The 26,771-nt window shown below is 45.3% G+C and overlaps 1 long non-coding RNA gene across 3 annotated transcripts; it reads left to right on the top strand.

The window, feature by feature from the left end:
• Positions 1-1,667: 1,667 nt before the first annotated feature.
• Positions 1,668-25,839, top strand: LOC139248878 (uncharacterized). Of its 3 annotated transcripts, none has more exons than XR_011591115.1 (5): positions 1,668-1,754; positions 5,161-5,298; positions 7,725-7,760; positions 19,033-19,084; positions 25,286-25,839. It is a non-coding gene; the product is annotated as an uncharacterized lncRNA (long non-coding RNA). The 3 variants fall into 3 exon arrangements; XR_011591114.1 differs by having other exon boundaries at positions 5,161-5,489; XR_011591116.1 differs by lacking the exon at positions 1,668-1,754 and adding an exon at positions 1,879-2,043 and having other exon boundaries at positions 5,161-5,489.
• The last annotated feature ends 932 nt before the right edge of the window (positions 25,840-26,771 follow it).

The raw sequence follows: 26,771 nt of genomic DNA, 5'->3' as shown, positions 1-26,771 counted from the left end.
CAGAGCAGGTCTCCAGCCATCCTGGTTAACCCTTGCCACTGGATAAAGGCCGAGCTCTGTCAATCCCATGTGGTGGCTGGTGTGAGACGGTCACCACAAGTTAAAACAATCCAGGCACAGGCATCTTCCACCCTTCAATTGGAGTTCAGGACTGGAATATCGGCTCCTTCATTGAAACATCTGCAAGCCCATGTGGAAGCAAGTCATCCTGGTTCCAGGGAGCGCTGATGATGATGAAAACCATTCTCGGGGAGGTTGTGGGTATTCCCGGGATTCTGTAGATATTGTGGGAGGCAGATTAGTTCGGTGACAATCGCAGATCCACCTCGGAATAGATAAAACAATCTGTGACCCTCCTGTGAAGCGCCTGGGGACCTTTTACTGCATTAAAGGCGCTATATAAACACAAGTTGTTGTTGTTGTCCTGCCAATCCCACTTTTTTCATAGGCAGTCCCTCGGAATCGAGGAAGACTTGCTTCCACTCCTAAAATATGAGTTCTTTAGTGGTTGAACAGTCCAATACGAGAGCCACAGACCCTGTCACAGGTGGGACAGATATTCGTCGGAGGAAGGAGTGGGTGGCACTGATTTATCACACGCTCCTTCCGCTGCCTGCGTCTGACCTCTTCACGCTCGCAGCGTTGAGATTCGAAGAGCTCAACAACCTCCCGGATGCACTTCCTCCACTTAGGGCGGTCTTTGGCCAGGGACTCCCAGGTATCAGTGGGGATGTCGCACTTTATCAGGGAGGCTTTGAGGGTGTCCTTGTAACATTTACTCTGCCCAACTTTGGCTTGTTTGCCGTGACGGAGCTCCGCGTAGAGCGCTTGCTTTGGGAGTCCCGTGTCTGGCATGCGGACAATGTGGCCTGCCCAGCGGAGCTGGTCGAGTGTGGTCAGTGCTTCAATGCTGGGGATGTTGGCCTGGTCGAGGACGCTAATGTTGGTGTGTCTGTCCTCCCAGGGGATTTGCAGGATCTTGCGGAGACATTGTTGGTGGTATTTCTCCAGCGACTTGAGCTGTCTGCTGTACATGGTCCATGTCTCTGAGCCATACAGGAGGGCGGCTATTACTACAGCCCTGTAGACTATGAGCTCGGTGGTAGGTTTGAGGGCCTGGTCTTCAAACACTCTTTTCCTCAGGCGGCCGAAGGCTGCACTGGCGCACTGGAGGCGGTGTTGGATCTGGTGGTCAATGCCTGCCCTTGTTGATAAGAGACTCCCGAGGTTTGGGGAATGGTCCCCGGTGTCCAGGGCCGCGCCGTGGACCTTGCTGACTGGGGGGCAGTGCTGTGCGGCGGGGACAGGCTGCTGGAGGACCTTTGTCTTACGGATGTTTAGTGTAAGGCCCGAGCTCTCGGCCGCCTCAGTAAATACGTCACAATGTCCTGGAGTGGAACACAGGGGCAAAGGTCACCGCCCGTTAAACATTCAAATATTTCAACCCAACCGCCAAGCTCCGAGCGCGAGCCTCGCTCAACCCAAATCATGGCCGCAAACCCCGCCTCCCGGCGGCACTGATTGGCCAGCGGCGGCCCGGTGAGGATCTCCCGGGGGAAGCGGGTTGGCCGTAGCTCCTGTCACTCAGAGTGAGGGGGCGGGTTTCCGGGGCCGGGCTCTCCCGGGGGAAGCGGATTGGCCGGAGCGCCTGTCACTCAGAGTGAGGGAGGCGGGCCCGGGCTTCAGTGGGACTCGGAGCTCGGGTAGTGTGTTTGGGCCGGGCGCCACTGACGCGGCGCTGGGCCCTTGTGTCGGTGAGTTGGAGGCGGTGAGAGCGGCTGAGGGCCGCCGCCTGGTTTTATACCCGGGGGGTGAGGGCTGGGATGAGGGGAGGGGGGATTGAGGAGGAGGGGGATGTGTTGGCTCCAGTCTGTACTATATATAATGTGTTGAATGTTGTTGTGGATTGTTACAGAGGGGAAACACATTGAAATAGTGTTTGCAATGACAGGGTCTGCTGCCCAGTGAGTGAGCCACAGGCCTGGCTGCTGGGTACAGGATGTGCTGCAGAGGGCACAGATCAAATGTTTCATCTATTGGAAGGTAATGCACCTAATTCCGGACCTGCCAAGTCTGTTATTTGGAGTGGGCACCATATAGCGGATCATTTTTAAATTCACAAACCGCAGCCGTGCCTTCAGCTGCCTGGGCCCTGAGCTCTGGATTCTCTCCCTAAACCTCTCCGCCTCTCTACCCCTCTCCTTTAAAGCGCTCCTTAAAACCTGCCTCTTTTACCAGCTTTTGGTCACCTGTCTTAATATCTCCTCACGTGGCTCAGTGTTGGCACCGATTTAAGAAGCGGGGTGAAATGCAACTTTTTTTTTATAAACACAGCGAGTTGTTGTGATCTGGAACTACTTTTGAAGTGTACTTGTGGTTGTAATGTCGGAAACGTGGCCGTCAATCTGCACACGGCAAGCTCCCACAAGCAGCAATGTGTTTGCGACCAAATAATATGTTTTTGTTGATGTTGGTTGAGGGATAAATATTGGCCAGGGCATTGTGGATAACTTCCCCTGCTCTTCAAAATAGTGCCATGAGATCTTTTACATCCACCTGAGGGGGTAGACGGGGGGCTCGGTTTAAGATTTCATCCGAAAGACGGCACCTCCGACAGTGCAGCGCTCCCTCAGCACTGCATTGGTGTGTCAGCCTAGATTTTGTGCTCCAGGTTCTGGAGCAGGACTTAAACCCATAACCTTCTGAGTCTTAAAAAAACCCAAATTGGTAATACAGAAAAATAGACAGGAGGAGTTGGGGGCAGGTCTTGGTGCAATTATCTCCCTCCTGTCACACTATATGAAGGCACAGTTTTAAGAGGATGACTTCTTTACCCAGAGAGTGTTGAGAATGTGGGATTCGCTGCTGCATGGAGTTGTTGAGGCGAATAGCATAGATGCAATTAAGGGGAAACTAGGTTCTTTATTGTCATCCTTTATTATCAGGGTCCCCTCCCTCCCCCTTTACCATTCGGGCCTGCTCCCCCATTCAATAAGATCATGGTTAATCTTCGACCTTAACTCTACTTTCCCGCCAAATCCCCATATCCCTTAATTTCCCCCAGAGTCCAAAAATCTATCGATCTCAGCCTTAAATATATTCAGAGACTCAGCATCCATAGCCTTTTAGGTTAGAGAATTCCAAAGATTCACAACCCTCTCAGTGAAGAAATTCCTCCTCATCTCGGTCTTAAATGGCCGACCTATTATCCTGAGACTATGTCCCCTAGTTCTAGACTCTCCAGACAGGGGAAACAACCTCTCAGCATCTACCCTGTCAGTCCCCCTCAGAATTTTGTGTCTCAATGAGATCACCTCTCTTTCTTCTTAATTCCAGAGAGTATGGGCCCAATGTGCATTGGGGAGGGGGGAGAGGAAGGGGGATGGGATGGGGAGGGGGATGGGATGGGATGGGGAGGGGGAGAGGAAGGGGGATGGGATGGGGAGGGGGAGAGGAAGGGGGATGGGATGGGGAGGGGGAGAGGAAGGGGGATGGGATGAGGAGGGGGAGGGGGGGGGGGAAGAGGAAGGTGGATGGGGAGCGGATGGAATGAGGAGGGGGAATGGTGAGGCGGAGGAAGGATGCAAATAATCCCCATAATATAATGGTGGGTAATCTTAGTCATGGGTTAAAGACGATCTGTGCATGGGATCTTCTGTTTTTGTGAGGGGGGGGGCTATCATCTATTGTAAGGTGTGTATGTGTGTGCTTAAATTAGACTCGTGGTGTGAAGAATCTGCTCATAGCTGGAGTATGGGTAAGAAATGATGGAATCAGCAACGACAGGAAATGATGCTGTATCAGGACTATCTCAGTCACACACTGTCGCTGACTTGTGTCTGACAGTTTCTAGCAGAGGACATGTCATGCTGCAATAATGGTGTGTGTTAATCCTGTAGAAAGAAAGACTAAATCGCGTTTTTCACAAGCTCAGGACATCCCTAAGTGCGTTACAGCCAATGAAGTACTTTTGAAACGTAGTCAGTATTGTAAAGTAGGAAACGCAGCAGCCAATTTGCGCACAGCAAGATTCCATGAACAGCAATGTGACAATAACCAGCTCGTCTGTTTTAGTGATGTTGGTTGAAGGATAAATATTGACCCAGGACACTGAGGTGAACTTCCCAATAGGAAACTTGGTGTTACCTGACTTTGCATTTTATTTAAATTTCAGGATATCTTGTGAGCTGGAGGAGGGCAGCAATCTTACTGTGAATCTAATGTTGTTGAAGTATAGAAAGCTCAGTACTTCTGTTCATAGTTCAGCTGATTCTGCCTGTCTTAACTCAGTATGTCCCGGCTCAGTGTGATTGGGACAGTCATGCCACATACTCTGTGTTGATGCAAAGCAGTTTGAGATTGATGGCGAGGGGAGATGTGCAGAGAAACTCTGAAGATCAATAGTTTCCATTGACCGTGGGCCAGGAGAGAGTTTGACTCTACTTCAGCTTTGCATCAGCTGCAACCATTATGAAGTGAAGTTAAAATAGTTGGTTTAGCTAAGAATTTATTTTAAAATTCACATTTAATCTTTCTAATTTTAACAGAGCCCCGACTCTGCTGTCAGCACCTAGAATTATAGAAACACACAGCACAGGAGGAGGCCATTCGGCCCATCGTGCCTGTGCTGGCTCTTTGAAAGAGCTGTCCCATTAGTCTCACTCCTCTGCTCTTTCCCCAGAGCCGTGTGAATGTCTCCGTGTCAACTATTTATCCAATTCCCTTTTGAAAGTTACTATTGAATCTGCTTCCACTGCCCTTTCAGGCAGTGCACTCCAGATCACCATAACTCGCTGTGTAAAAATGTTTCCCCTCATTTCCTCCCTGGATTTTTTGCCAATTAACTTCAGACCTCATTTAATTTAAATTGCAGGTGAAAATGAACTCAATCCTACATTCTCTGAGGCAGAAGGAAATCTCATGATTTTGAGTTTAAGCAGCAAGAGATCATCTCCAAAGTGAAGGTGAATTCTCAGCAGGCCGATGTGGGCTGTGCCTGTACGGGTAGCCGTGTTATGCACCCCATGCCTGGCTAACAGAACTCTTTCCCTGTGCATTTTCAGCAGCGTGGCTTGGTGGTTATTAAGCATTGTAATCAATGTGCTGGTGACCTGCGATAGTTTTGTTTCCTTCTTTAACGAACTTTTTTTGTCTTCACAGGAACAGTTGAATCAATCGCAGAACCTCATCGACTCTGAATTTTCTACATTGCGCAATATTTTGGATGAAAAGGAACAGAACTTGGTCAAAGAACTCGAAGGAAAAGAATGATATTTTACTCAGAATGGAGACACATCTGTGAGAAATCTGAGACCATTCACGATAAGCTTTCCTTGTTGTAGATAAATAACCTGAACTTGGGGATAGAAAGTATAATTTTGAAATTTGCAGATGATACAAAACTTGGCAATGTAGTGAATAGTGAGCAGGATAGCAGCAGACTTCAGGAGGACATGGACAGACTGGAGAAATGGGCAGACACATGGCAGGTACAGTTTAATGTGGCTGAGTGTGAAGTGATGCACTTTGGGGGGACCAACATGGAGAGGCAGTGTAATCTAAATGGTGCTATTTTGAAAGATGTGCAAGAACAGAACGAACTGGGATGCATGTTCACATATTGAGGGTTGCAGGGCAAGTTGATCAGACAGTCAAGAAAGCTTGTGGGATACTTGGCTTTGTAAACGGGGGCATTGAATTCAATACAAGGAAGTCATGCTGAACCTTTACAAATCACTGGTTAGGCTGCAGCTGGAGTTTTGTGTAGCATTCTGGGAACCAGACTTGAGGAAGGATGTCAAGGTCTTGGAGAGAGTAAGGTTTATTAGGATGAGAGTAGGAATGAGGGACTTCAGTAAGGTGGAGAGATAGCAGAAGCTGGGATTGTTCTCCTTGGAGCAGCAAAGGTCAAGGGGACACCTAATGGAGGTAATCAAAATTCTGAGGGGGTTTGATTGAGCAAACGGGAGAAACTGTTTCTTCTGGTAACCGGATCTGTAGCCCGAGGTCACAGAGCTAAAATAATTGGCAAGAGAACTAGAGGGGAAATGTGGAGATATGTTTTCAGATTTGGAACCTGAAAGGGTGGTGGAAGCAGATTCCATCGGGACGTTCAAAGGGCAATGGGACATGTAGCTGGAGAGAACTAATTTGCAGGGTTATGGGGAAAGGATTGGGTGTGGGAATAAATTGGACAGCTCTTTCACAGGATCAACAGCTTTAATCTCCTCGGTGTCTTTGACATCCAGGCCCACATCACATCCCTGCTGTCTACTCTGCTGTGCCTGAATACTTTAAAAAAATAAAAAAAAAAATTCATTCACAGGATTGTGGAAATCTGGAACCCTCTCCCTTAAAAGAGTGAATGCGAGGATCAAACAATGCACCATTTTCCAGACTGAGATGGGTAGATTGTTGTTGGTGAAGGGTATCGAGTGATATGGAGCAGAAGTGGGTAAATGCAGTTGAGGTACAGATCTACCTGAATGGTGGAACAGGCTCCTCCTGTCCCTGTGCACCATCCTCTGCAGTCAGCCATGTTTATAATATTCCCACAACACTGGAGTTCCCGAGTGCTGCAGTAACCTCGTGTTTTGGAATTGCTGATTCCGAATGCATTCAGCATTCACGTCTATACAGCTTACTGTAGATGTTCCATCTTTTGGCCCCTAGTTTACCCTTGTTAATGTTACCTGGTTCTTGTATATCACCCACCTGCTGTCTAGATTCCACTCTGTAATCAATGTCATGTGGATCACCTTTCCTCCTGGCCGCCTCCCTCCTCCAATGTAAATGCTTCTTGCAGCTACTTCAACGTTCCTGACCAATTCCATTGTTTTTATTTGGTCATCTCTCTCTCATTTTTTGTCACAAGAACAACGCCATTTACTTTTCAAAGTCCCAGTATTATTTTAGCCGCAAGTTGACTGGCAGTTATTCATATTTGCGACTTGTTTTGCAAACATCTTTGTCACCCAGAACAGGAAGTATAACACAGGGAATTGCCTTGATTTTCTCGGCTATACTTGCTTGGGAGGGTTCCGAGCCCTTACAGGATTTCTTACATTGTCATTTAGCCCCTCCTGCTCCTCCAGTATCTTTTGTCATTTATCTTCAATGTGCACAGACCTATCCCTGGGTAACCAACTCATCATCATTACCGCACTCATCACCACTCACCACCTGCATCTCACCAACTGCAGCTTTGTCCTAACCGTGTTCTCAGGCTTCTGAACTACTTCTTCCTCTATGACTTGGTCTTCTGCATTCAGAGTTAGTCCTTGATCTAATTGACTGGTTCGACAGTCTCAAGGTTCTGAATGGCCTACTCATGTTCCTATGATCCTATATCAGCACATTGTTCTTGCTTTCTCAGTGTCTTTACAAGTGTTCTTCCTGCTGTCAGTGCATCCTCCGTTATATTATGTGCTCGGTTTCCTCCAGCACTTATTTCTGTTTCTTGCTGACCCTGTACCTTTTGCAAAAATCCCCGTCACAGCTCGCCAGTGACTCATCCTCAATATTGAGTACCAACTCATCCACTTCACTAAAGTCTGACTCAATTAGTCCAATACTATCCACTCGCTTTTAATCATTAGCTTCCCAGATCAGCGAGTTGCTCCACACTTTACTATTGACTCTCGGGCTCTGTCGTGCTGCAAAGTCTGTTAGAGCACTGCCAGTGGTCTGCTGTGTATTAACATTTGTGTTTCTGTCTATTTCAGGAGAGTATGCCCGAGGTGCCATAGCAAGAGAAAATGGTAAGAAAACACATTTTAAAAACTCTATCTGAATGCACGCAGCATTCATAACAAATTAGATGAGCTGTTGGCACAAATAGTTACAAATGGGTATGATCTGGTAGCTATAACACAAATGTGGTTGCAAGGTGACCTGGACTGGGAATTAAACATTCAGGAGTACTTGACAATTCGGAAGGACAGACAGAAAGGAAAAGGAGGTGGGGTAGCTCTGTTGATAAAAGATGGAATCAATGCAATAGTGAGAAATGATATTGGTTCAAATGATCAGGATGTTGAAACAGTTTGGGTGGAGATGAGGCATAACCAGGGGAAAAGTCACTGGTGGGCGTAGTCTATCGGCCCCCTAACAGTGGCAACTCTGTTGGTCGGAGTATAAACCAGGAAATAGTGGGGGCTTGTAAAAAGGGAACAGCAATAATTATGGGTGATTTTAACCTCCATATTGATTGGACAAATCAAATTGATCAGGGTAGCCTTGAGGAAGAGTTCGTAGAGTGCATAAGGGACGGGTTCCTTGAACAGTATGTAACGGAACCAACCAGGGGGCAGGCTATCTTCGATCTGATCCTGTGTAATGAGACAGGATTAATAAACTATCTCTGAGTAAAGGATCCCCTCGGAATGAGTGATCATAGCATGGTTGAATTTCAAATTCAGATGGAGGGCGCAAATGTTGGACCTCAAAGCAGCGTACCAAGCTTAAATAAAGGAGACTACAAAGGTATGAGGCCAGAGTTGGCTAAAGTGGACTGGGAAAATAGATAAAGTGTAGGACGGTTGATGAACAGTGGCGTACATTTAAGGAAATATTTCATAACTCTCAAGAAAAATATATTCCAGTGAGGAGGAAAGGGTGTAAAAGGAAAGATAGCCATCTGTGGCTAACTAAAGAAATAAAGGATGGTATCCAATTAAAAACAACGGCATATAAAGTGGCTGAAAATAGTGGGAGGACAGAAACATAGAAAATAGGTGCAGGAGTAGGCCATTCGGCACATCGAGCCTGCACCACCATTCATTAAGATCATGGCTGATCATTCACTTCAGTACCCCTTTCCTGCTTTCTCTCCATACCCCTTGATCCCTTTAGCCTTAAGGGCCATATCGAACTCCCTCTTGAATATATCCAATGAACTGGCATCAACAACTCACTGCGGTAGGCAATTCCACAGGTTAACAACTCTCTGAGTGAAGAAGTTTCTCGTCATCTCAGTCCTAAATGGCTTACCCCTTATCCTTAGACTGTGCCCCCTGGTTCTGGACTTCTCCAACATCGGGACCATTCTTCCTGCATCTAACCTGTCCAGTGTCGTCAGAATTTTATATGTTTCTATGAGATCCCCTCTCATCCTTCTAAACTTCAGTGAATAAAGGCCCAGTTGATCCAGTCTCTCCTCATATGTCAGTCCTGCCATCCCGGGAATCAGTCTGGTGAACCTGCGCTGCACTCCCTCAATAGCAAGAACATCCTTCCTCAGATTGGGAGACCAAAACTGAACACAATATTCCAAATGAGGCCTCACCAAGGCCCTGTACAACTGCAGTAAGACCTCCCTGCTCTTATACCCAAATCCCCTAGCTATGAAGGCCAACATTCCATTTGCCTTCTTCACCGCCTGCTGTACCTGCATGCCAACTTTCAGTGACTGATATACCATGACACCCAGGTCTCGTTGCACCTCCCCTTTTCCTCATCTGCCGCCATACAGATAATATTCTGCCTTTTGTTTTTTTTCCACCAAAGTGGATAACCTCACATTTATCCACATTATACTGCATCTGCCATGCATTTGCCCACTCACCTAACCTGTCCAAGTCACCTTGCAGCCTCTTAACGTCCTCCTCACAGCTCACACCGCCACCCAGTTTAGTGTCATCTGCAAACTTGAAGATATTACACTCAATTCCTTCATCCAAATCATTCATCTATATTGTAAATAGCTGCGGTCCCAGCACTGAGCCCTGCGGCACCCCACGAGTCACTGCCTGCCATTCTGAAAAGGACCTGTTTATCCCGACTCTGCTTCCTGTCTGCCAACCAGTTCTCTATCCACGTCAGTACATTACCTCCAAGACCATGTGCTTTAATTTTGCACACCAATCTCTTGTGCGGGACCTTGTAAAAAGCCTTTTGAAAGTCCAAATACACCACATCCACTGGTTCTCCCTTGTCCACTCTACTAGTTACATCCTCAAAAAAAATTCTAGAAGATTTGTCAAGCATGATTTCTCTTTCATAAATCCATGTTGACTTGGACCGATCCTGTCACTATTTTCCAAATGCGCTGTTATTTCATCTTTAATAATTGATTCCAACATTTTTCCCACTACTGATGTCAGGCTAACCGGTCTATCATTACATGTTTTCTCTCTCCTTCCTTTTTTTAAAAGTGGTGTTCCATTAGCTACCTCCAGTCCATAGGAACTGATCCAGAGTCGATAGACTGTTGGAAAATGATCACCAATGCATCCACTATTTCTAGGACCACTTCCTTAAGTACTCTCGGCTGCAGACTCTCAGGCCCTGGGGATTTATTGGCCTTCAATCCCATCAATTTCCCTCACACAATTTCCCATCTAATAAGGATATCTATCGGTTCCTCCTTCTCACTAGACCGTCGGTCCCCTAGTACTTCCGGAAGGTTATTTGTGTCTTCCTTTGTGAAGACAGAACCAAAATATTTGTTCAACTGGTCTGCCATTTCTTTGTTCCCCATTATAGATTTGCCTGAATCTGACTGCTAGTTTGTCTTCACTAACCTTTTCCTCTTCACAAATCTATGGAAGCTTTTGCAGTCAGTTTTTATGTTCCCGGCAAGCTTCCTCTCATACTCTATTTTCTCCCTCTGAATTAAACCCTTTGTCTTCCTCTGCTGAATTCTAAATTTCTCCCAGTCCTCAGCCTTACTGCTTTTTCTGGCCAATTTATATGCCTCTTCCTTGGATTTAACACTATCCTTAATTTCCCTTGCTGAGCCACCTTCCCCATTTTATTTTTACTCCAGACAGGGATGTACAATTGTTGAAGTTCATCCATGTGATCTTTAAATGTTTTCCATTGCCGATTCATCGTCAACCCTTTAAGTATCATTTGCCAGTCTATTCTAGCCAATTAACGTCTCATACCATCGAAGTTACCTTTCCTTACGTTCAGGACCCTAGTCTCTGAATTAACTGTGTCACTCTCCATCTTAATAAAGAATTCTACCATATTATGATCACTCTTCCCCAAGGGGCCTCGCACAACAAGATTGCTAATTAGTCCTTTCTCATTACACATCACCCAGTCTAGGATGGCCAGCTCTCTAGTTGGTTCCTCGACATATTGGTCCAGAAAACCATCCGTAATACACTGATCCTCCTCCACTGTATTGCTACCAGTTTGGTTAGCCCAATCTAAATGTAGATTCAAGTCGCCCATGATGGCTGCTGTACCTTTATTGCATGCATCCCTAATTTCTTGTTTGATGCTGTACCCAACCTCACTACTACTGTTTGGTGGTCTGTACACAACTCCCACTAATGTTTTCTGCCCTTTGGTATTCCGCAACTCCACCCATACCGATTCCACATCATCCAAGCTAATGTCCTTCCTTACTATTGCGTTAATTTCCTCTTTAACCAGCAACGCTACCCCACTTCCTTTTCCTTTCTGTTTATCCTTCCTGAATGTTGAATACCCCTGGATGTTGAGTTCCCAGCCTTGGTCACCCTGGAGCCATGTGTCCGTGGTGCCAGTTATATCATGTTCATTAATTGCTGCCTGTGCAGTTAATTCGTCCACTTTATTACGAATACTCCTCGCATTGAGGCACAGAGCCTTCAGCTTTGTCTTTTTAACACACTTTGCCCTTTTAGAATTTTGCTGCAATGCGGCCCTTTTTGATTTTTGCCTTGGGTTTCTCTGCCCTCCACTTTTACTTTTCTTCATTCTATCTTTTGCTTCTGCCCCCATTTTACTTCCCTCTGTCTCCCTGCATAGGTTCCCATCCTCCTGCCATATTAGTTTAACCCTTCCCCAACAGCAGTAGCAAACACTCCCCTAGTACATTGGTTTCGGTCCTGCCCAGGTGCAGACCGTACGGTTTGTACTGGTCCCACCTCCCCCAGAACTGGTTCCAATGTCCCAGGAATTTGAATCCCTCCCTTCTGCACCACTGCTAAAGCCACTTATTCATCTGAGCTGTCCTGCGATTCCTACTCTGACTAGCGCATGGCACTGGGAGCAATCCTGAGATTACTAACTTTTGAGGTCCTACTTTTTAATTGAACTCCTAGCTCCCTAAATTCAGCTTGTAGGACCTCACCCTGTTTTTTACCTATCGTTGGTACCTATATGCACCACGACAACTGGTGCAAAATGTCCTGCAACTGCTCTGAGACATCCTTGAACCTTGCACCAGGGAGGCAACATACCATCCTGGAGTCTCGATTGTGGCTGCAGAAACGTCTATCTATTCCCCTTACAATAGAATCCCCTACCACTATAGCTCTCCCACACTTTTTCCTGCCCTCCTGTGCAGCAGAGCCACCCATGGTGCCATGGACTTGGCTGCTGCTGCCCTGCCCTGATGAGTCATCCCGCCCCCCCCCCCAACAATATCCAAAGCGGTGTATCTGTTTTGGATGGGGATGACCGCAGGGGACCTCTGCACTACCTTCCTTCCACTGTTCTTCCTGTTGGTCATCCATTCACTATCTGTCTGTGTAAGACCAACTCACTAAACGTGCTATTCACAACATCCTCAGCATTGCGCATGCTCCAGAGTGAATCCACCCACAGCTCCAGTGATGCAATGCGGTCTATCATGAGCTACAGCAGGACACACTTCCCGCACATGTAGTCGTCAGGGACACTGGAAGCGTCCCTGAGTTCCCACACAGCACAGGAGGAGCATGATACGTGTCCGAGCTCTCCTGCCATGACTTAACCCTTGGATTAACTTAATTTGGCAACAACAATGATAAAGGTTACCTACTGGGGGTCCTGGTTCATGAAACACAAAAGGTTATTATGCAGGTACAGTAAGTGATCAGGAAGGCCAATGGAATATTGGCCTTTATTGCAAAGGGGTGGAGTATAAAAGCAGGGAAGTCTTGTTACAGTTATACAGGGTATTGGTGAGGCCACACCTAGAATACTGCACACAGTTTTGGTTTCCATATTTATGAAAGGATATAATTGCTTTGGAGGCAGTTCAGAGAAGGTTCACTAGATTGATTCCAGAGATGAGGGGGTTGACTTATGAGGAAAGGTTGAGTAGGTTGGGCCTCTACTCATTGGAATTCAGAAGAATAAGAGGTGATTTTATCGAATCATATAATTATGAGGGGGCTTGACAAAGTGGATGCAGAGAGGCTGCTTCCACTGATGGGGGAGAGGAGAACAAGGGGGCATAATCTTAGAATAAGGGGCCACCCATTTAAAACTGAGCTGAGGAGGAATTTCTTCTGAGGGAGGGCATCAAACAGGAAATTAGGGGTGCATGCAATAAAGGTGCAGCAGTTATAATGGGTGACTTTAATATCCACATAGATTGGGCTAGCCAAACTGGAAGCAATACGGTGGAGGAGGATTTCCTGGAGTGCATAAGGGATGGTTTTCTGGACCAATATGTCGAGGAACCAACTAGGGGGGAGGCCATCTTAGACTGGGTGTTGTGTAATGAGAGAGGATTAATTAGCAATCTCATTGTGCGAGGCCCCTTGGGGAAGAGTGACCATAATATGGTGGAATTCTGCATTAGGATGGAGAATGAAACAGTTAATTCAGAGACCATGGTCCAGAACTTAAAGAAGGGTAACTTTGAAGGTATGAGGCGTGAATTGGCTAGGATAGATTGGCGAATGATACTTGGGGGGTTGACTGTGGATGGGCAATGGCAGATATTTAGAGACCGCATGGATGAATTACAACAATTGTACATTCCTGTCTGGCGTAAAAATAAAAAAGGGAAGGTGGCTCAACCGTGGCTATCTAGGGAAATCAGGGATAGTATTAAAGCCAAGGAAGTGGCATACAAATTGGCCAGAAATAGCAGCGAACCCGGGGACTGGGAGAAATTTAGAATTCAGCAGAGGAGGACAAAGGGTTTGATTAGGGCAGGGAAAATGGAGTACGAGAAGAAGCTTGCAGGGAACATTAAGGCGGATTGCAAAAGTTTCTATAGGTATGTAAAGAGAAAAAGGTTAGTAAAGACAAACTTGGGTCCCCTGCAGTCAGAATCAGGGGAAGTCATAACGGGGAACAAAGAAATGGCAGACCAATTGAACAAGTACTTTGATTCGGTATTCACTAAGGAGGACACAAACAACCTTCCGGATATAAAAGGGGTCAGAGGGTCTAGTAAGGAGGGGGAACTGAGGGAAATCTTTATTAGTCGGGAAATTGTGTTGGGGAAATTGATGGGATTGAAGGCCGATAAATCCCCAGGGCCTGATGGACTGCATCCCAGAGTACTTAAGGAGGTGGCCTTGGAAATAGCGGATGCATTGACAGTCATTTTCCAACATTCCATTGACTCTGGATCAGTTCCTATCGAGTGGAGGGTAAAAAAGGAGGGAGAGAGAAAACAGCGAATTATAGACCGGTCAGCCTGACCTCAGTAGTGGGTAAAATGATGGAATCAATTATTAAGGATGTCATAGCAGCGCATTTGGAAAATGGTGACATGATAGGTCCAAGTCAGCATGGATTTGTGAAAGGGAAATCATGCTTGACAAATCTTCTGGAATTTTTTGAGGATGTTTCCAGTAAAGTGGACAAAGGAGAACCAGTTGATGTGGTATATTTGGACTTTCAGACAGCTTTCGACAAGGTCCCACACAAGAGATTAATGTGCAAAGTTAAAGCACATGGGATTGGGGGTAGTATGCTGACGTGGATTGAGAACTGGTTGTCAGACAGGAAGCAAAGAGTAGGAGTAAACTGGTACTTTTCAGAATGGCAGGCAGTGACTAGTGTGGTGCCGCAAGGTTCTGTGCTGGGGCCCCAGCTGTTTACATTGTACGTTAATGATTTAGACGAGGGGATTAAATGCAGTATCTCCAAATTTGCAGATGACACTAAGTTGGGTGGCAGTGTGAGCTGCGAGGAGGATGCTATGAGGCTGCAGAGTGACTTGGATAGGTTAGGTGAGCGGGCAAATGCATGGCAGATGAAGTATAATGTGGATAAATGTGAGGTTATCCACTTTGGTGGTAAAACCAGAGAGCCAGACTATTATCTAAATGGTGACAGATTAGGAAAAGGGAAGGTGCAACAAGACCTGGGTGTCATGGTACATCAGTCATTGAAGGTTGGCATGCAGGTACAGCAGGCGGTTAAGAAAGCAAATGGCATGTTGGCCTTCATAGCGAGGGGAGGTGTTGCTACAGTTGTACAGGGCCTTGGTGAGGCCACACCTGGAGTATTGTTTACAGTTTTGGTCTCCTAACTTGAGGAAGGACATTCTTGCTATTGAGGGAGTGCAACGAATATTCACCAGACTGATTCCCGGGATGGTGGGACTGACCCATCAAGAAAGACTGGATCAACTGGGCTTGTATTCACTGGAGTTCAGAAGAATGAGAGGGGACCTCATGGAAACGTTTAAAATTCTGACGGGTTTAGACAGGTTAGATGCAGGAAGAATGTTCCCAATGTTGGGGAAGTCCAGAACCAGGGGTCACAGTCTGAGGATAAGGGGTAAGCCATTTAGGACCGAGATGAGGAGAAACTTCTTCACCCAGAGAGTGGTGAACCTGTGGAATTCTCTACCACAGAAAGTAGTTGAGGCCAATTCACTAAATATATTCAAAAGGGAGTTAGATGAAGTCCTTACTACTAGGGTGATCAAGGGTTATGGCGAGAAAGCAGGAAGTGGGTACTGAAGTTTCATGTTCAGCCATGAACTCATTGAATGGCGGTGCAGGCTAGAAGGGCTGAATGGCCTACTCCTGCACCTATTTTCTATGTTTCTAAATCTGTGGCATTTGCTGCCTCAGAGAGCTGTGGAAGCTGGGTCACTGAATAAATTTAAGACAGAGATAGACAGTTTCTTAACCGATAAGGGAATAAAGGGTTATGGGAGTGGGCAGGGAAGTGGACCCGAGTCCATGATCGGATCAGCCATGATCATGTTGGGTGGCGGAGCAGGGCTCAATGGGCCATATGGCCTATTTCTGCTCCTATTTCTTATGTTTGTTTGTGCTTATGTTCTACACTCACTCATTAGGCACTTCCAGGGCAGGTACAGCAAGGGTTAGATACAGAGTAAAGCTCCCTTTATACCTTCCCATCAATTACTCCATGGGTCGGTGCAGCACAGTTTAGATATAGAGCAAAGCTTGCTCTGCAATTACCATCAAACACTCCCAGGGCAAATACAGCATGGTTTAGATACAGATATGGCATAAAGGTCCCTCTACCCTGGCCCTTCAACTATTCCCAGTGCAGGTACAGCATTGGTTAGGTAAAGAGTAAAGTTCCTTCTACACTGTCCCATGAAACATTTCATGGGCCGGTCCTACATGGATTACATATGGAGTAAAGCTCCCTCTGCTCTGTCCTATCCAACATTCCCAGGCAGATACAGCAAGAGTTAGATACAAAGTAAAGCTCCATCTACTGTCCCATTAAACACTCCTAGGATGGGACAGCTCACGTTAAATACAAAGCAAAGATTCCTCTACATTGTCCTCGCAAGCATTCCCAGGGCAGGTACAGCACGGGTTAGATACCGAGCAAAGCGCTCTCTACACTGTCCCACCAAACACTCCCAGGGCAGGTGCAGCATGGGTTAGATACAGAGTAAAGCTCCATCCACACTGTTCCTTCAGGGGAGGAGAGGGAGGGGAACCAGTGAGTGATTGTGATTGTGGTATGTTCCTTCCCCCCCTATAGCCCCTTGACTATCCACTGTTGGGATCGTTTTAGTCGTCTACCGTAAAGACTGATGCAAAATATTTGTTCATCTCCATGTTCCCCATCACTGATTCCCTGGTTTCATCCTCTAATGGACCAACATTTACTTTAGCCACTCTTTTCCTTTTTATATACCTGCAGAAACTCTTGCTATCTGTTTTTCTATTTCGTGCTAGTTTACTTTCATAACATATCTTCCCTTTCTTAATCATTTTTTGTCATTCTTTGCTGGCTTTTAAAAGCTTCCCAATCTTCTGTCCTCCCAGTAGTTTGGGCCACTTTATATGCCCTTGTTTTTAATTGGATACCATCCTTTATTTCTTTAGTTAGCCACGGATGGCTATCTTTTCTTTTACACCCTTTCCTCCTCACTGGAATATATTTTTCTTGAGAGTTGTGAAATATTTCCTTAAATGTACACCACTGTTCATCAACCGTCTTACACTTTAATCTATTTTCCCAGTCCACTTTAGCCAACTCTGCCCTCATACCTTTGTAATCTCCTTTATTTAAGCTTCGTACGCTGGTTTGAGATCCAACTTTCTCGCTCTCCATCTGAATTTGAAATTCAATCATGCTTTGCTCACTCATTCCAAGGGGATCCTTTACTAGGAGATTGTTTATTAATCCTGTCTCATTACACAGGACCAGATCGAAGATAGCTAGTACTTCAGAGGAGGAGAGGGAGAGGAAACCAATGATTGTAGAATTAAACCCAGCAAAAGTCAGCATGATCAGGGGAGGGAGAGGGAGGGGAACCAGTGAGTGTAGAACTGAATCCAGCCAGAGTCAGCACCTACAGGGGAGGAGAGGGAGGGGAACCAGTGAGTGCGGACTTGAACTCAGCCAGATCCAGCTTATTCAGGGGAGTAGAGGGAGGGGAACCAGTGAGTGTTGAACTTAATCCAGCCAGAGTCAGCACCTTCAGGGGAGGGGAACCAGTGAGTGCAGAACTGAACCCAGCCAGAGTCAGCACCTTCAGGGGAGGAGAGGGAGGGGAACCAGTGAGTGTAGAACTGAACCCAGCCAGAATTGGTGGTGAAAACTGGGAGGAGAAACAGTCTAGAGACGTGCGATGGGTTTGGATTTCAGCACAGCAGGAGGGACAATGTGTGGGACAGGGATCTACAGCTTTGTAAGAACAAGAGAGGAAAGAATGTTCCATGGAAACTAGGTTTGTGTAGGGATACAAAGGAGGCTTCTCTCCTTCAATGTGGACTAACTGATATAGTTAATCGATACCTGCCCATCAGTTGGGGTAAAAGGAGGCTTCTCTTCCTCGGGGTGGATTAACTGATATAGTTAATCGACACTTCGCCCAGCTCCCACTGTATATAAACCACAGAAGTAAACAAACGAAACCTCAGGTTTACCGGTTTTATTACGAGCAACACACTGGAAGGTTCAGCCTAAAACCTGCGAAATACAAGAGGTTTCAAGTACAATTTATACAGGTTTTGGAGAGGAGCACCCTCCGACAAAATCCTCGATAGGTCTAATTCTATCAGCAAAGTTACATTGATTTGTCGACTCTTATCAAACTGTGAGTGGTATATGCAATTGCCCATCTTCTATGGTGTTGTTCCATGACTTGCACTTTGCCACAGTATAATAAACGCCTAAACTGGCTTCCTTATCTCTTCCTCAGAGACTTCTGATCAACAACTGCTGAGTTTGCTGTTTAAGTATTAGAGGTTATGGATTCAGTTTAATGCATTATACATTTGTGCTATACCTACATAAGCAAGTGTTACATACATAGGCAATTATACAGACGCTCCTAATACTGATAAGTTCACTACCTTCAGCATAATACTGACCACCTATTTGCAACTCTTACAATTTATCCCTTACAATTCCCCCCCCTAATGGCCCTTGGCTATATGCCCAAGATAGGCCATTTCCCAATTAATACCTCACGGGTGAGCTTTCAGGGTTGTCCATTCACTTGGGTAGCGCTACTTCCCGAGCTGCAGGATGTACCTGTTGGCTTTCCCATCAAGGTTATACTAAGTAAGTCCTTTCTGCCGGACTGTTTGATTTCTCTTTATTCAATGTTTTAACTATAGTATGGGCTAGGGCCTGCCTCTTCCGTCAGTTACACCTTTTTACAGGATAATACTAGCAAGATGAGTTCCCTTGCACTACAACCATTACATTTAGTCCAGCATAGTTCGTGTATAAGTCCTTTTTACCCAACATTATCTCAGTGTTCGAATTATGCCCCGCCTGGGCGATCCTCTGTTTCTTCTATCTTTCCTCCACTTGGGATCTTCTCTATTCTGCCGAATTTCTGCCCCGCCTGGGGTATCCTCTATGTTGTCGAATGGTGTCCAATTCAGTCGAGTTTGTTTACTCTTTCAGTTCGAGTGTCGGTTTTCCTTGTGGCCCGATGGCCTTCGCATAACCTGTTCAGGTAAGGTCCATCATCGTTCCATCGATCTTTCCTCCTTAAGCTCAGGGGTTATAATAAACCCGTTTATATTTAGTAATCCTGTATTAGGGGGGTGATTTTTATAACAATCATCTATGCTAAGACTTTTAGTCCTGTTCAGTTACATTTCTGGTTTGTCATGGTACCGCACGCAAGTTTGATTTCTTATTTCTCCTGCATTGTTTGGTATAGAGGACCTCCCTTTGTCACATCATACTGTGGTATAGATAATACAAAACCTATTATATTTAAATGTCCGGTTACACATCAGGCCTTTGGGACCCAAGCATGACTGTTTCTACGCACCTCGCAGGCATGAGTCATGTTTTTGTCCAAGGTCCAGTTGGTAAATACATCAAGTGTTATCCAATCTGGCACCTTTCCATTCTGAAGCTGCTCTAGGTTATGTTGTATTCCATACGCTGTACATACTAGTTCTGTCTGTATGATTTTACTTAAGTTCCGTTCTGCTCTATTCATCGAATTTATAGTTCTGGCGTGGTCTCACAATGTGTGGGCCACTTGTAATAATTCCCTTTCTGCGCCATTACCCAGTTGTGCCTGTATCTTTTCATTATCCTCATCCCTTTTCAGCAATCCCTGTAAGGTGTGTGTTGGAGCGTTAACTCGATTATCTATCGTGTGTAGGTCTGTAGTGTTTACCGTTGTAACTCCCGCCACGTATCCCAAAGTGTATCTTAGCCTTGGTCTGCCTTATCAATCCCCCTTTTGCCCCAGCGTTCATAGTTGGACACGTTTGTGGCACTGAGGGTGAGATAGTCGGGGCCCTGGTAGTGCTCACTGTTGCTAAAGTAGTGGGTGGGGCCGTGTTGGTGGGTCTATCTCGGGAGATATCCCTCCACCACCATTCATAGATGTTGAGTAAAATCTGCACCCCCTTCCCCCGGGTGCAATATCTCTGTCCCTCCTGATTATAAAACACACCCTGGTCTTATTCCCACTAATTATTGGTCCCGTATTACTGGCCCATCCCCAATGTTGTTTCGTTTTCTTGTTACGTTGTTTTATGCCCGTTATTTAAGTTTACTGTTGGTCCATCCGTCACCATCAGTTTTTTTTAATTCTTCTTAAACTAATGTCACCCAAGTCCCTGTAATACAGGCCTTGCCGTCCCTCAGCCTGTTGTCCTTGATGTGAGGCAGCGTTACCCCACGTTGTTTCCACGAGCACTAGAGTCCGACAAAAAAACAATATTTCCTGGTCGTCACCGGTTAGTTAGTGACCATGCTTTTTTTAACTGGGTCCAGTGTTTCCATTTGCCGATGCCCCTTCTAACTACCATAACTTACCATTATTACCCGATAGGGTCTGGTCCATTTGGGTGCCAGCCTGGACCTCTCTGGGGTAATCACCTGACTGCCTATTTGGGGTGTTGGACCTTCAGTTCCTTCGTGTCGTTCTCCAAGTTCTTGATTTGCTAATCTCTAGCCTGTGTCTTTAAATCATGTAACTGTTTACAGAGTTCCATTACAAATTTCCGTACCCTGTCTCTATTAGTTCAAAGGGTGTCAGTCCTGTCATCCAACTAGGGGTTACCTTGAGCTTCATTAGTACTCAGGGTATCCTGTCTACCCATCCCTATCCAGTCTCTGATATGGGGTATTTGTGCCTGATCCCTAGTAAAGCGCAGGCCTGTTTCATTATCTTCCCTGTGAAGTATGTACCTTGATTTAAGTCTACTGTAGTGGCATTATTTCTTCTGCTAGGATCCTGGCCATGGTTCCTGCTGAACAATTTCGAGTGGTGAAAGCCTCTACCCACTTCGTAAACTGGTCTATTACTTCTAGGCAGTATGTCTTCCCTTTGTTGCTGGGTAACAGTCCAGTTAAATCTATCTGCAAGTTTTCCCAGGGTCCTTTCGATCGGGGCTGATGCCCCATTCTGACCTTTACTTTCCCCCCGGGTTGTATTTTGTGCATATCACGCACCTTCTACAGTGGTCCTCTAGCTCTCTACCCATTTCCTTCCACCACCGGCATCTGGACATCGAGCTTATCATGTTGGTTCTACCTGTATGGACATACCTGTGGTATAAATTTAATAGTCTCCCCTGGATGCATTCCGGGGCCACCACATTCCCATTATTTCTTCCATATCCCGTCAGTCTCTTGTTGGGCCCCTCTGCTTCCACCCCTCCTTTTCCTGTGGAGTGGCTTCTCCCTGTGCCTTAAGCATGTTTACTTCCTCAGGCCTGATTGTACATGCTCCAACTTGGGCTTCCCCGGCCAGTGTACCTGTCTCTGCCACTGCTTCATCTGCCCATGTGTTCCCCTGTTGATGTTGATCACACACTCTTTGGGTAGGAGGGAGACTTCCACTAAGTGTTTAACAATCGGCCCTCCTCCTGAGATCATGTATCCCCGTCTGCTCCTGGCTATCATATAATCATGCACTACTCCAAAAGCATATCGAGTGTCTGTATAGATGTTTACTCCGTTTCCCCGAGCTAGCCTCAGAGCTTCAGTGAGAGCCACTAATTCAGCCACTTGAGCTGATTGACCCCCTTCAAACCGTCCTTCACTTTTGACCTGTTTGCTGCTATCTACCACGGCCCGTCCGTGGAGTCCCACATAGTGCCGAGACCCATCTACATATAGATCCATGTCTGCCTCCTCAAGCCTGACTACTTCCCTCGTCTTCTCCTGTCGGGCTACACTGCTGCTCCTTCCCCTGCGTAATGATCCATCCTGCAGGGTTGTTACAGCTGTCTTTTATTGTTACCGTCCCGTTGTGGGGTAAGGGCATGCTTCCCACCTTGCCCTTCGTGTGTCGGATACCAGATTTAGCCTTCCTGTGTTAAGCAATTCTACTAAGGTATGCTGGGTATGTGTCCCGACATTACTATGTCACTGGCCTGTGCATGTCCCCATGTAATGATCCTTACTGTGGTGGGTATAGATGTGGAAGGGTCTATTCTGGTCGGGTAATCCCAGGCTGGAACACCTGTGAGAGCTTGTTTTAAACTTACAACCACAATTTCCTGATCTTTCTGCAGTAGTTGAATAGCCCTAGTACTTGCCTGACCACTTTCACGGTTCCTGACCTGGGCATTGATTGAATTGCTTCCTTTCTGTCCTTGGGCATCTGTCTCTTCCCTTGTGATATTATGTATCCTAGATATGTTACTTCACTCCTTCCCACCTGCACCTTCCTAGGATTTATTTTTAATCCTGCACTCTGTACAGCTCCTAGCATTGTAGTTGCAGCTAATAGGTGTTGTTCTGTGCTGGAGGCAATAAAGATATCATCCACATACTGCAAAAGGGTGCTCCCTTCTTTGCCTGGAGTGGGCCTCGCCTTCCTGCGCCTCTTCCCTAATTGCAGCTAAAACATCAGGCGAGCTGCGCGGGGGGTGTCTCCTCCCCCTTCATCTCTGCTGCTACCTTCTCCCTTTGTTTTGACTTTAACTCTTCTTCATGATCTGCCCATTCCAAAGTTTCATCGGAATCATCTCCTATCTTAAATACTAACATAATTATCTTTTGATGTGCCTCTCCTAGTCCATCTTTAAACATTTTCAAGAATGCTGCATCATTTTTGTTGGGGTCATCACGCCCCAGAGTGGTTTTTGTATTCAATCCACTTTTGTTCCCTGTCCTCCCCTACCCTTTCACCTGCCTTTTGAGTCACTGTATTCTACTCCAACCTTTTGTCAGAATTCTGTATTTCTACTATTTTGCTTTAGGGGTTGGTAACTTATTCAATAGAATTTGTCTCTCCAGTGGGCTGAGGGGTACCACCTGCATGGTAATGTGAGCTGCTCTATGTCTGTTGGTGGGAATGGTGGTAATGCATATCGGTGCCACTGATAAATAGCCATTATCATGTGCCGGGGGCCACTTTACTCCGGTCTGCTTTACTGTTAGGTTATGTTTGTGGACTACACTTACCCACCGTGGGGTACATTGGCTCTATTACCATAGGTGATGGTGCAATGGCTGTGCACTGCACTATCCGTCTGGTCCTGTCTTTATCTCTTCCAGCTTATTGATCTTAGCTTCTAACTCTTGAATTTGTTTTGTTTCAGTATCTATCTGTCCTCTGTAGCAGGGGAGTATTATTACATAGGCTTTCTTCGTTTTATTTTTATTCTGACTATCCCACAATTTCCTCTGTCTGTCAGATGAGTTTTTCTTTTATTAAGAAATCCAAATTAATAATATCCAGTATAAAACAGCTGTCAATGGAAAGGGTTAACTCCTTTACAGGTTTGTAAGAAGCCCTGACGTCATTACGTGATTTTGCATAATCATCCAAAAAATTTTCCCCAAGTCTTTGCGCTTTCAAAACTTGCTTCGAAATTAGGAATCCGTTAAAACAGCAGAAATCATTCGTAAAGTTGTCATAATAAAACCATCTCATCGGGAAAGACAGCATTTTAGAGTAAACTCCAATTTCTCCAAACTTCCAATTCAAATACTTGCCAAAGATTTTTTCATTGATTTAAAATGAGACTATACATTTTTAATAGCTATTTTGTTTACTGAAATCCAATTTTCACACAAGTTATGTACATTCCAGCATTTCACTGAGCAAATCTTGTGTTTTATTTCTCTCGGCACAAAATCTAAACTTCCGTGCTGGTTCCATCTTTTTTAAGAATTCTCTCATTCCCAGGTTTTTCCTTCCTTTGCTGAGTTTGCATAACTTAGATTTTTTTTTTTCCTTTTGAATCTGAACATAATTTTTTGAAGACCTTCCTCTAGTCCATAGTTAAACATCTTTGTTTCACTTTCTCGGCACAAAACTTCTGTGTCGGGTTCATCTCGTAAGTTTTTATATTTAAACTAATATCTTTTTCACAGCCAATTTAAATCTCCTTTCTTCAAATTAGGTTTTGTATTTTGATGATCTTTCTCCAGTCCATTTTCCTAAACATCTTTGTTTCTCTTTCTAACAACTTTCAAGGTCGTATTTTTATCTTTTGATAAAAAGACACTGTCCTTTGTAAATTCAATGTGTTTTTCCACCATTTTTCTTTTCTTTTCTTCATTTTCCATTTTTCTCGGCTAGCATTTTATCCCATCGGCCAGTTTTCCTAGGATCCTGGGGTCCCACCCACTTTTTAGGTTGTATTCCTTCTTTGTTTGCGCTGAGCACGATCAATACCGGCTTCTCCGTGTTATTACCGTGTCACGCTTCGGGACATTCACCTTATTTTTCCTCTAACGATCGCTGGGGTCCTCTCCCCCTTAGGTTGTATTCCTTCTTTTTCAGGCAATACACCTATTCCCGACCTTGGTTTTTGTCCTTCTGTGGTTCGCTATAACTTGTTCTACAGATTGCGCCTTCGAATTCTTTATACAGATTACCTCCTTCCCCGTCAATGCTACAGCTGCAGGTGATACACAATCATACTCACTGCCATTCAGCTGTCACATCATCCAGGTCAGAGAGTCTATATCCTGCCGACTACGCCAAATGTAGGGGGACAAAGGAGGCTTCTCTTCTAAGGTGGATTAACTGATATAGTTAATTGACACCTGCCCGTCAGTTGGGGTAAAAGGAGGCTTCTCTCCCTCAAGGTGGATTAGCTGATATAGTTAATCGACACCTCGCCGAGCTCCCACTGTATATAAACCACGGAAGTAAACAAACAAAACCTCAGGTTTACCGGTTTTATTACGAGTAATGCACGGGAAGGTTCAGCCTAAAACCTGCGAAATACAAGAGGTTTCAAGTACAATTTATACAGGTTTTGGAGAGGAGCACCGTCCTACAAAATCCTCGATAGGTCTAATTCTATCAGCAAAGTTACATTGATTTGTCGACTCTTATCAAACTATCTCTGAGTGGTATATGCAATTCCCATCTTCTATGGTGTTGTTCCATGACTTGCACTTTGCCACAGTATAATAGATGCCTAAACTGGCTTCCTTATCTCTTCCTCAGAGACTTCTGATCAACAACTGCTGATTTTGCTGTTTAAGTATTAGAGGTTACGGATTCAGTTTAATGCGTTATACATTTGTGCTATACCTACATAAGCAAGTGTTACATACATAGGCAATTATACAGACCCTCCTAATACAGACAAGTTCACTACCTTCAGCTTAATTCTGACCACTTATTTGTAACTCTTACAATTTATCCCTTACAGTTTGTCTATTCTGAATTTCTTCTTGTGCTTACAGTGATGAGTTTTGTTGGTTCCTTTTACAGAGTATTAGAAGGGGAGATTTTCAGACAGGAAACACAAACCAAACATCACGTCAAGATCTGACTGAGTCAATCGTTTCATCAGGACCTGAATATCATCGGCCTTTGAAAGTGGAAGGAGAAATATTTATTTGTTCTGCCTGTGGGAAAAGATTTCAAACGTCACTGTAACTGGAAAAGCACCGAGATACACACACACACGAGTGAGAGTGTTCCAGTGCACTGCCTGTGGAAAGAGCTTTAATCAGTTACACAGCCTGAAAAAACATCGCACAAAAACGTGTTGTGTGTGTGGACGAGGCTTCAACTGATCGTCCCACCATGGAGAGTCACACGGATAACCCCACCATTTAGAAACCGTGGGAATGTGGTGACTGTAGGAAGGTACTCAGATCACTGTCTGCGCTGGAAATTCATCGACACAATCACACTGGGGAGAGGCCGTTCACCTGCTCAGAGTGTGGGAGAGGATTCACTTGGTCTTCTTCCGGCTGAGACACCAACGAGTTCACAAGTGACTGCAGGGGTTGGAATCTGCTGTTATTGCTGCTGTTAATCACATCCCGACTGAATCATGTTCATTCTGACAGTTGGGGTTTGTTTCTGATGATGATAATAACCCTATAACTAGGCTGGACTTTAATATTCTGGATATATTGCTGATTGTGTTCTTGGGGTTGCAATGTCCATTTAAGAAACGCTGTGTGTTATCTTTCCCCTTAATTCAGCGACTCTCAACAGAAAGTTAGTTTGCAATAAAATTATGAACTTTTACTACAATGCTAAATTGATCTTTGTTCAAAATCTACAATAGTGTCAAAGTTGCTACTGAAAGAGCTTGCTGGCAATTCTTACTGACTTGCACATTACAAACAGTGGCCCCTCCATTATCCACCAGAAAGAATGGGAATGGGAATTGGTGGGGAATCAGTGTCCCCAAATGTTGCCCCTCCCGTCTGGTGTAGCAATCCCCTCAGCACGGGAATGGAGACAAGGCTGGACCAAAACTGTGCACAGTACTCCAGGTGTGGTCTTGCCTACTTTTATACTCCATCCCCCTTGCAATAAAGGTCAGCATTCCATTTGCCTTCCTGATCACTTGCTGTACCTGCATGTCAACGTTTTGAGTTTCATGCACCAAGATCCCTCAGATCCCTCTACTGCCGCATTTTGTAATTGTCCCATTTAAATAATAATTTCCTTTTTTTTCCGACCAAAAGGGGTAACCTGACATTTTACCACATTACAGTCCATCTGCCAGATTGTTGCCCACTCACTGAGCCTATCTATATCCCTTTGTAGATTCTTTGCATCCTCCACACAACTTGGTTTCCCACCTACCTTTGTATCATCAGCAAATTTAGCTGCATTACACTCGGTCCCTTCATCCAAGTCATTAATATAAAATGAAATAGTTGAGGCCCCAGCACTGATCCCTGCAGCATCCCACTAGTTACAGTTTGCCAATCTGAAAATGATCCATTGATCC

This window comes from Pristiophorus japonicus, unplaced genomic scaffold (genome assembly GCF_044704955.1).
Source record: "Pristiophorus japonicus isolate sPriJap1 unplaced genomic scaffold, sPriJap1.hap1 HAP1_SCAFFOLD_298, whole genome shotgun sequence".
NCBI lineage: Eukaryota > Metazoa > Chordata > Chondrichthyes > Pristiophoridae > Pristiophorus > Pristiophorus japonicus.
The sequence above is the reverse complement of the archived record's forward strand: the minus strand, read 5'-3'. Positions and strand labels throughout refer to the sequence as shown.